An 11,795-nucleotide genomic window follows, 5' to 3' on the forward strand; every position below is an offset into this window, starting at 1 on the left:
TTTTTTTTTTTTTTTTGCTGTACGCGGGCCTCTCACTGTTGTGGCCTCTTCCATTGCGGAGCACAGGATCCTGATGCGCAGGCTCAGCGGCCATGGCTCACGGGCCCAGCTGCTCGGCGTCATGTGGCATCTTCCCGGACCGGGGCATAAACCCGTGTGCCCTGCACCGGCAGGCGGACTCTCAACCACCGCGCCACCAGGGAAGCCCAGCACCTTAGATCTTTATTGGCGATTTCTTCCCAGGGCTGGCATCACCGCCAGGTGCCCTTGGAGGGTGTGAGGTGCTCACATTCGTCTCTGCTGCTCCTCCTGGCGACGGGCAGCAGGTGGCGGGGGCTGAGAGAAGGAGGGGGTGCAGCCCGCAGTCCTGAGACCAGAGGCATCTCCCACACTGACCACGTGATAACCCAGGGAAAAGCCGACTCGAAGGGATGCTCAAGTCTCGCGGCAAGTGGTCCACTGTGCAGATGCAGAACTGATCAGGAAGAGAAAACCATCAGCTGTCCGTGGGCCAGAAAACAGGTGTCTTCCCTCACTCTCTCCCTCCCTCTCTCTTTTTCTCTTCCTGTAAAGATAATAAAGGGCTTTTATTTCCATGGTACAAGCTCTATACTCTCATTAGAGAGAACATAAGAAGTGCAGCAAGCCACTTGATTTTTTAAATTCAAGACCGAGAAGGAGAAAGCCAGAGGAGGGCAATTGGAGAAGGCATCGCACACAGAGGTAACTGCAAGTGCAAAGGTCCAAGAAATGAGCTTTGATGCTCTCTGCTCCAGTCCCACTGGCCCCTGGCAGGTTTTTACACATGTGAGCACTTGCTGCTCCTTCTACCTGGAACCTTCTTTCCCCAAATATCCTCACTCCCTCCTCTCCTGCCCATCAGCTGTCACCTTCTCAATGAGGCTTCTCATCACCCTACCTGAATTCAAACCCCCCACCCCAAACCTAGCACTTCCTGTCCCCCTGTCTGGCTCTGTTTGGTTCTCCCAAGCACGTGCCAAGCCCCAACCTGCTCTATATTTTACTTAACTTAGGTGTTCGTTGACTGTCTCTACCCATCAAGCATTTTTGCAATTTTTTATGCACTGCTTTTTTTTTTTCAGTGCATAGAATAGCGTCTGGCACTCAGTAGATGCTCAGTAAATATTTGTCAATGAATGAAAGAAGGAGGTAGAAAAAAACACCCACACTTCTCCTTCATAGTCAACCACTGATAGTATTTTGGTGTACTTGCTTAAATTTTTTGGTATATATTGGCTTTTGTTTTCATTTCTGCAGTGGAGTCATCCTGTACACAGGGGTTAGGTTATCAAGAAAAATGCCTCTGGAGGGAAACTGCAAAAATGCCCATGAAACCTGCTAAATTGCTCCCAAATGGTTTCGTCTACACAGGGAGTAGCTGGCTTGCTTTTAAAACGCATGTTGCCTGGAAATTACATATCTTGAGCTACAGACTGTGATGCTAATTCAGGGGGAGATGCTCTCAGGAGAACTGGGACCGAAAGCTGTCCCCCCAGAGTTTCACCTCCCACTCCACACTCAGTTAATGGCAAATTGTCATTAAATTAGAGGAATTGCCTGCACTCTTTAAATAAGTTTTTTCTTTCCTTTTTATTTATTTATTGAAGTATAGTTGATTTAGATTATTGCATTAGTTTCAGGTGTACAACACAGTGATTCAGTTATCTATGTGCGTGTGTGTATGTATATATATACTCTTTTTCATATTCTTTCCAGGTTATTACAGAATATTGCATATAGTTCCCTGTGCTATACAGTAGGTCCTTGTTGGTTATTTTATATAAAGTAGTGTATATATGTTAATCTCAACCCCCTGGTTTATCCCTCCCCCGCTTTCCCTTGGTAACCAAAAGTTTGTTTTCTATGTCTGTGAGTCTCTTTCTGATACATGCACCCCAATGCTGATGGCAGCACTATTTACAACAGCCAAGACATGGAAGCAAACTAAATGTCCATCGACAGATGAATGGATAAAGAAGGTGTGGTGTGTTTATACAATGGAATATTACTCAGCCATAAAAAGGATGAAATAACGCCATTTGCAGCAACGTGGATGGACCTAGAGATTATCATACTAAGTGAAGTAAGTCAGACAGAGAAAGACAAATATCATATGATATTGCTTATATGTAGAATCTAAAAAAGATAAGATACATATGAACTTATTTGCAAAACAGAAAGAGACCCCTTTTTAAGAGAATATAGGTGACTTTACTTGCATATAATGGGCACACATGCAGCTCCCTCGTATACAACTCCAATTTCAAATTATGCTTTTTCACTTCATTATATTGTATTCATTTTCTGGGTTATTACAAACTCTTCATGAATATTACCTCTAAAGGCTAAACAATCTGCCATCAAGATACGCCCTCATCCTGTATCCTGCTCAGCCCATCCCATATGCCTGTACATTGCGATTGTTTCTAATTTTTCAGAATGATGAATAACACAGAAATGAACAGCTTCATGTACTATACTCTTGCTGGATTTCAGATTCTTTCCTTGGGTCAAAATCAGGGAGATTTCTGCAAGTGGGAGAATTGATGTCAGTAATCTGACAAAGTGAGTAATTACAAGAAAGAAAATTTTGTCCTAGAAGTGGGATTCGAGATTGCAGCTTGGAACCATGCCCTCTAGTTGGGAGTGCATTCCAGGGAGAAAGGAGCCCAGAGTGAATTGGGGGGAAAGGCAACCTGTGCACTGGGGAGGAGCCAGGTGAAAGTATAGGTCATAGAGAGATGATATTAACCAAGATATAAATTGGAGCAAATAAAGAGGAGTAATAGTAATGTTAAAATTAATAGCATCTAAATTTACTGGGTTCCTGTGAAGTTGCAGGCACTGTACTAGTACCATCCAACCATCATCTCTAAGCCTTTAATGACCAGTAGGGAAGGGATCCCTATCTTCCCTTAGCATCATTACAGAAGTCAAATTGAGGCTCAGAGAAGCTGTGGCTGATTCACTTAGCATCACACAGCTGGTAAGCAGCAGAGCCAATGTTTGAACTCAGGATGTTGGACATCAAAGCTCATTTCTATTTCTGTAACACCTTAAAAATCAGAATCCAGGTCAAAAGGATCCAAGGTGGCAGCCGGGAAGACACAGAATGGGCCGCATCTGAAGGTCAAGAATAGGCTGGCAACACAAGCCTAAATGATACAGAAACGCTGAGAGGTGACATTGACACAGAGGCCTCTATTCCTCTGGTCAAAGGGCATGGCCTTGGCTATGGTAATTGCCAGGTGTGACCATGGCATGGGGTCTTAAGCTGACGTCACCTTGGTCCACCCTACTCTCTGCCCAAGAGGCCCACCTGCATGGACTCTGCCAATGGGCTCCCACAGCTGGGTGGGATCCGGTTGGATTTGGCCAACAGGGAGGCTTAGCAGGATGGGAGGGAGGCATGAGAGTGAGGTCAGGAGCTCTACTCTGCCTCTCCCTACCCAAGGTCATGGCCCTGCGAAGTGGCCTCTGCACACGGCTCTCCATCCAGGTTCCCGTCCCTTCTCTTCCCCTCATGTCTCCAGGCCTTGGGGTGACAAGAGAACCCCTGTGTCAGGGGCACTATGCCTTCCGGTTTCCCTCCACCTTGCCCAGCTTTGTGTAATAAATAGAAACCTCCCTTCAAAGGACCCTCTTTAATTATGTCCCCATTTCTTCCTCAGACCCTGACTGACACAGATCTCTCTTAGCTTCCATATCCTCAGCTTTCTAAGCCCAGATTGCAAACTGGTGGACCTCGTGGGCTGAACTTGGGTGTCACGCCTGCTGACCTGATCTCTGCAAACTTTAAACATCAGGAAAGCTCATGTGAATATGTGTTCACACAGAAGTTTAGATCTGGCCACACAGGGCTTCCCCTCACGTGGAGCTGTGGCCTCCGCTGCCTTTTTAGAAGCTTGACCCGAGCTCTCCCAGGACCACCCTCCCACCTAACCCACCTTTGCTATTTACATTACCTGCCTGGCTCCGTTAGGCATTGAGTTTATGACCTCTCAAATCTTCCAGACTTCACCTGCCTTTAACCACGGGCCTGCTCGTGAGAGAAACCAGAACCAGGGTCCTGTTCTCGGGTTTGGGGGGAGAGCTCAGCTGCCATCGATATTGGAGGGAATCAAAAAGCAGTGATGGCCCAGGAGTTTGCGGCTGGGGTGGGTCCCAGGGCAGGAGGCGGGCGGTGGTACAGATCCGACCGAGTGAGAGAGGCTGTGCTTTGATCGTGGGTGAAGCTAGTTAGATTTGGGAACAGCGACCTCGGGAATCAGCCGGCGGTAAGAGCTGAGCAAGAATGTGAGAGTGTCTCATTGAAAAGTCTCTACGATATTGAGTTTAGACAGCACGAAAGAATCAGAAGGCTCTGCACTAGAGGCCACCTATGCCTTCCTCTCCGGGGTTTCCGATGGAGCTCTGGGAACCAGTAAAAGGAGATCAAGGCCCTTGACCTTCTGATGAGATGATGCTGCAAATTCCCCCCTCCTCCCCAATTTGCTTATCAAGTTTACCAGCTTACACTCAACCAAGTGCAAGGTTAGGCCTGCAGAGAGCTCCCTTCATGATCAATAAGCCAAGAAAGTTCTCTGGAAGGTTCCCAACACACACACACACACACACACACACACACACACACACACACGCATACACCCCAAATCCCAGCACAAGAGAGAGCTTACAGAGAGCATGGAGACAGAGCAAAGTATCCCAGTTCAGGCTGGGGGTCACAGCACGTGACAGGCCTCACTGTGCTGGTCCTGATTTGGTACCCACAATATTCTCACGTGCAGTGCTCAGGGAAAGTTCAGTTTTGCAGGCACCTGGGGGACACTTTTCCACCTTGGGGTCTGCAGTATGATAGGGTGATCCATTAACATCTGGGAGTCAGACAGACTTCAAACCCAGCCTACCTCTCAAAGCTGGGTGCCTTTAGCGATGTAATTAACCTCTCTGAGCTGGTTTTACTCATCTGTAGCATAGATGCCGGTCATCGTAGCTGAGTCCTTGATGCTCAAAATGTGGCAGAGGACCAGCAGCAGAGCACTGCCTGGGAGTCTGAAGAAATGCAGGACCTTGGACCCCAGCCCAGACCCACTGATCCAGAATCTGTGTTTTCACAAGATCTCCAAGTGATTTGTGTGCATGTTAAATTTTAAGAAGTATTGATCGAACTCCTAGGGCTTTTGTAAGGAGGACATGCAATTCATTGATTAGACACGTTTCCTGAGCACTTACTATGTGTCAGGCTTTGTGGCAAATGCTGGGAGTACATCAGGGAACGTGATCCGTAAATCCCGGCTCTTCTGGAATCTAATTTCTACAGGGAGAGACAAACAGACAAGATACACATATAAATACATAAAACATGGGATATGATAGAGAGGGTTGAGCAGGAAGCAGGAAAAATAAAGCAGTGCTCCCAGACAGGAATTGGCAAGAAGGATTATGATGGTGGATAGAATGACAAGAAGGTGACAATTGAGCACCTCACCTGATGGAGGTGAGGAAAGGGGCGACCTGAAACATACGTGCAGAGATGCTACCCCAGAAGTATGCTTCACATGTTCGAAAGATCAGCAAGTGATTTTTTGAAAGAGCAGAGTGACTGAAAAGAAAGTGTTAGAAGATGAGTTAGGAGAAACTCAAGGTCAGTGGCAGATGACATACGACTTTAGAAGTCGCCAAGGACCCTGGCTTCTCCAGCGAGCAGGGACCCACTGGAAGGTGGAAAAAGAAGTGGCAGCAGTTGGTAAGTAGTCAACCAAGGGTGACACCATTGTCGTTATAATTGTCGCCGTTATTCAGAGGGTGTGGAAGCAGGTTGGGCTCACACCAGAGATGTCAGGTTCAACGTCCCTTCTCTAGAATTCCTTCCCTGACTGCCCAAGTTGGATGCGGTGCAGACGTCCGAGCACCCACAGACTTCTGAAATCTCTTGGGTGGGGCTGGGGTGGGGAGCTGGCAGGTCTTATTCACGATCATATCTCAGAGCCAAGCAGCGTACTTGGCACCTAAGAGGTGCTTAATAAATACTTGTCCGTTAAAGGAATGAATGTATATTTACAAAGGCCTGGGGGTGTGGAAGGGCAGGTGTGCTCAGAAAGGGTGAGAAAGTGGCTGGGGAGGAGTGGCGGGTATTGTTAGAAGGAAACACCTGAGCTTTGTCCATTCAAGGCACCCTCTGGAGCCTGACACCCAGGAACAAGAAGAGGGCCCTGGTTGGCCCTGGTCACACGGCTGGGAAAGGTGACCCAGAGGCCACAGAGACTCTGTGCCAAGAAGTCCTGGCTTTTTGTGCCCAACTTGGTGAGGCTTCTGCCCTCCAGCCTCGGGGTCACCGTACACCTTGGCCAGGCTCCTCTGCAAAGTTTTCTCCCCAACAGCGATGCTTGGCTCTGCTGCTCTGAAGCCCTTTACTAATGTGAGTCTTCCTCATGTGAGAATTAAACAGCAGGCAACTAACTAACTAAATGTCTCTGAATTATTCTTTGACAGTAAGGAAAATATGCCAGATACACACCAAGGAAGATTATGAGACAGTTACAAACAATGCCCCAGATGTGCATACAGCAACACAGGGAGGTCTAAAATCACGCTGCATCACCATTTACAGAAGTTGGAAATAGATGCACACAAAGCAATCACACATGTTTTGCAAAAACACGCATATAAACAGGGTACATTCAAACATGCTAAAGGGAGGAAAGGGAGTGGGGAATGGAGATGAGAGGCACTGAATGAATTTCTAGAACAAGACCTAGACCTTGCATAACCAGGGATGATAATGTGATGAGCTGAGGAGGATGACTGATCCAGCGTTCTGAGCCTGGGGTGAAAAACAAAACAAACGAAAAGAGGGAAAGTAGTCGATCCCATAATGCCACATATATAATTTTAAAATTCATACTCACAAAGCAATGCTTGCATATTTTAGGCATAATCAATACAGAATAAAAGACAAAAGCACATCTGACAGCTGACAGTAGTAGGAGGTGAAAGTGGAGGATGGACTAAGAGTGAATAGACACAAAAATGAACAAGTCAGTCAAGGGCTGGGACTTATCTGAACCAATTACGATAACATGTCATTAACTGAGGAGTTGGTTAACCCCACTCTCACCACCCAAGGAACAAATGAGCCCCAAATAGTCATAAAGCATCAGGCCTAATTCACCTGTATTAGTTAGGACTCTGTTACAACCAATTGATACCCAGTGAGTTGGCTTAAACCCAGACAGGGCCACTTTCTCATAAAGAAGCTGTGGGGACTCCCGGATCTGAAGGCTCGTGGCAGGTGGGGTCTATGCCAGCCCAAACGCGGAAGGCATCTGTCTTGCTGTTTCCCTCTGAGTCCCTGCTTCCTTCTCTGTCTTTAGATCCACTTTCTCTGCTTCTACTCAGAGAATAATAGCCATTCCTTCTGGTGTATCCTCAAACCAGACCAACATACCTCCATTTGCAAGAATGAAGAGCTTCATCAGTTGACCTGGACAGATTTCTATGAGATATTCTTAAATAAGAGAAAAAGAACAAGGTGCAGAAAAGAGTGTGCAGATCCCGTTTTTGTAAAACAAAGAATAGTTGGAAAAAATCCCAACCACTTGCATATATTTGCATGTATCACATAAATATAAACATAGATAAAAATATAAGGACAAATCAGGGTATTTTGAAATGATACATTAAGGGGTATTAACCTGGGTTACCTCATGTTTGGTTACAGGGGTGATGCAGGTGAAAGTGGGAGGAAATAGGAAGAAGGGAACCAAGCACTGTACTAAAACATGCACACTAACACATGTAAAATTATGTATAAAGAGGAAATTAAGCAAAAGGATAAAGAAAGAAAAAGAGAGTGCAAAATAGAAAGACGTAAAAATGCATCCAGGCTGAGATTGAAATCCTTATGTCACATTCCAAATCCTTAGGTCACATTCCAAATTCCCAGGGAAGAACTCTGATTAGTCCAGTTTGGATCCAAGGCCACCTTCGGACCAATAAGCTATGACCAGGAAGCAGAATCATTGTATATGAACATGTCTGTTCCCATTTCTGTATGTAGAGGGGATGAGAGGAAAGGTCCAGTAACCTGGGGGGGGGGGGGGGCTGGGGAGGGAACCAAAAATTTTTTTTTTTTTTTTTTTTTTTAAGTTACAAATATTTATTTATTTATTTATTGATTGATTTATGGCTGTGTTGGGTCTTCATTTCTGTGCATGGGCTTTCTCTAGTTGTGGCAAGTGGGGGTCACTCTTCATCGCGGTGCGCAGGCCTCTCGCAAGAATGAAGAGCTTCATCAGTTGACCTGGACAGATTTCTATGAGATATTCTTAAATAAGAGAAAAAGAACAAGGTGCAGAAAAGAGTGTGCAGATCCCGTTTTTGTAAAACAAAGAATAGTTGGAAAAAATCCCAACCACTTGCATATATTTGCATGTATCACATAAATATAAACATAGATAAAAATATAAGGACAAATCAGGGTATTTTGAAATGATACATTAAGGGGTATTAACCTGGGTTACCTCATGTTTGGTTACAGGGGTGATGCAGGTGAAAGTGGGAGGAAATAGGAAGAAGGGAACCAAGCACTGTACTAAAACATGCACACTAACACATGTAAAATTATGTATAAAGAGGAAATTAAGCAAAAGGATAAAGAAAGAAAAAGAGAGTGCAAAATAGAAAGACGTAAAAATGCATCCAGGCTGAGATTGAAATCCTTATGTCACATTCCAAATCCTTAGGTCACATTCCAAATTCCCAGGGAAGAACTCTGATTAGTCCAGTTTGGATCCAAGGCCACCTTCGGACCAATAAGCTATGACCAGGAAGCAGAATCATTGTATATGAACATGTCTGTTCCCATTTCTGTATGTAGAGGGGATGAGAGGAAAGGTCCAGTAACCTGGGGGGGGGGGGTGCTTGGGTAGCTAATCACATAAAACAAGTTTTCCACTAATTCTTTTTCTCTGAATTTCTAGGAACTTTAAGAGGAAGGATTAAAGGAGAAGAGAGGCATGAACCAAGTAAGCTCTGCGTACAGTTTAGGACTTAACCAGGTGAGTGAGGCAGGGACAGCAAAGGCAAAGGTTCTGGGGCACAGCAGAGCATGGGACCATCAGGGATCTTTCAGTAATTCTGGGTGGCTGAGTGGGAGGAAGAACAGTGAGAGACAAGATGAGAGTAGAGACATTGGCAGGGGCCAGTGAAGGACCTTGGTCACCCTGGTGAGTGAGGAGGTCAGCAAGTTTACAGGATGGATCATGTAGAGTCTGGCATGCCATTGTAAGGACTAAGCTTTTCCTGGAATGAGATGAAAGCCACTGGCGGGCTTTGAGCAGAGGTAGCACATAGTCAGACTTAGGTTCTAACAGAAAGGAGGTGCCACTGATATTTGCTCCCCAAACTCAGCCAGGCCATACAACAGACTGATGTATGTTACTTCTCCTCTGGAGCAGTTTCTAAGGTAAGAATTCAGCCCGTCACCCCGAAATACAGCAGGCCATTAGCCTCCCATCTTAATCAGATCTTTCTTATGCTATTAAGCAATTTGGGGCCATATCTAGAGAAGATTTTGTTATTTCCCTAAATCTCTGGCTGCTTCATTTAGACCTGGTGTTTAGGCGGAATGCAATTAACACATTCCAAACCTGGTTTCCCCTGAAATCTAATCAACTGTAACTCGTTTTTAAATCATGCCTCTTTCTCTAATTGTGAGCTGCAGCCTCCACAGAATAGCGATTTAAGTCAATTATTGCCTCGCCTGCATGAAAATTGTGCTATTTATGTTGGCAGTTCCCCCACATTACTGATGAGCTTCCTCCAGCTAATGGAATAATGAAAACACAAAACAGATTTACCGTTCTTAATAAGAAAGAGAGATAATGAAGGCAAATTAAAATGGAGATTCAGATCTGCATGGTGAACAGGTAATGCAGTTTCTCCTTTTAAATTAACACTCGAATTCTCAAATGCTGACGGCAGCGGGTGGGGAGGAACTCAAAATTCTATTAGACACAAGTGTGCCCCTTGGGTTTGGTTTGGGAGATTGTGGTCTTCCTTTGCACGTCCTGGAGTTTAGTTTACGGGGCGCTGTCAGGAGCCAACCCCACTGGTGCACGGTTCCTCCATCCCCACCCCTGCAGCCCCATTTAATAGACTAAACTCACTTTCCACCAACCACCAGGTTTGGCTCATTACATGCATTAGGTCATTTAATCCTCCCCAAATTCTACAAGCTTGGTGGTGTTATTATCACCATTTTACATTGGAGGAACTTGGGGTTAAATCATGGGTGCAAGGTTTAAAGCTGCATGTGAATCTAGACCAGAGTTTCTCAGCTTTGGCATTATAGTCATTTGGGACCGGATAACTCTTTGTAGGGGGAGGGGCGCCCCTGTCCCCCAGGTGTGACAACCAAAACCTCTCCAGACGTTGCCAGATGTTCTCTGAAGGGCAATGTCATCAGTGAGGCCCACTGGTCTAGACTCTGGGCGTTCACCCATCACCCAGGCAGCCTCTCTTGCCAGAAAGGGCAAGCACTGTGGGGTTGGGATGTGGGAGACTGGAGTCTGCATCCTGCCCCTGCCTCACTGTGGGATCCAGGACAAATCACGGCCCCGCGTGTGGGCCTGGGTTTCCTGACCTGTCAAATGGGTGTAATAACACCAGAATCTGGAATCTGGTTTGGCTCAAGAGCTTTGGCCAAGGTCATAGACAATCTGGTCAGGTGAGAAGCAGCAGCGCAAGGGGAGGGTAGAGAGAAGAGGATCAGAGAGATTCCAGGGGCCACAGGCCAGCCGGCTGGGGCTCCAGTGTGGCAAGAGGTAAGGCCAGCTGAGGCCAGGGAGGGCCAGTAGCTGGCAAAGGCAGGGCCGGACTCTGGGAGGCCAGGAGAGTTAGACCCTCCCCCACCGCCTTCCCCGCCTCCCACCCCTCCCTACCTACCCTCTTCCACCTCTTCTGCGCCAGCCATTCAGTGTCATATACCCAGTTACCCCTGCACCTCTGCTGTGCACTTTCTCCTGTACTAGGGCAGGTGCTTCTGAGCGCCGCTGTGGAGGTTACCAGAATCACAACAGTGATCATAATAAATATGAAAATAGTAGCAATGCCTATGAAGTGCCATATGCTAAACCCTTCACGTGCATCATGCCACGAGGTCCTCCCAATGGCTCTGTATTCTTATCCATATTAGCCCAGTGGGACCGCCCATTGCTAAGTACCCCAGAGGATGAGGAGAGAGAACAGAGTCCTCTGAGGCCAAGGAAAAAGAAAGAGAAGAGGGGCATTTACTAGTACCAGCTGCCATTTATTGAGTGCATACTCTATGCCAGGCCTTATCCTAAGTACCTTAACTGGTTTCACTCATTCACTGCTCACCATAACTTTTTATCTCCATTTCCTAGAGAGGCACAGAGAGGTTAAGCCAGTTGCCAAGTTTGCACAGCTAGTAAGCGGTAGAGCTATGATTTGAACCCAGGTGACCTGGCTCCAGAGTCTGTGCCCTTGACCTCTACCCCTCAGAGCTGATGGCTGCGAATTCCACCTGGGGAATTTAGGCCCTAATCTTACCAAAGGTTTTGTACCTTAACCTTCGCGTGAGTGGTTGGGGCTTCCTGTCCCGAAGGGACCGTATGGGAACAGGACGCCTCATCAGGAGGGGACTGTGGATGGGTAAGAATGGCCTCCCATGACTCAAGCCATACCAGACCACAGGATATTTGCACAGGACTTGGATGGGTGCACCAAGAAGGACTGAGTTTGGCTTTCCC

This window comes from Lipotes vexillifer, unplaced genomic scaffold (genome assembly GCF_000442215.2).
Source record: "Lipotes vexillifer unplaced genomic scaffold, Lipotes_vexillifer_v1.1 scaffold565, whole genome shotgun sequence".
NCBI classification, from domain to species: Eukaryota; Metazoa; Chordata; class Mammalia; order Artiodactyla; family Lipotidae; genus Lipotes; species Lipotes vexillifer.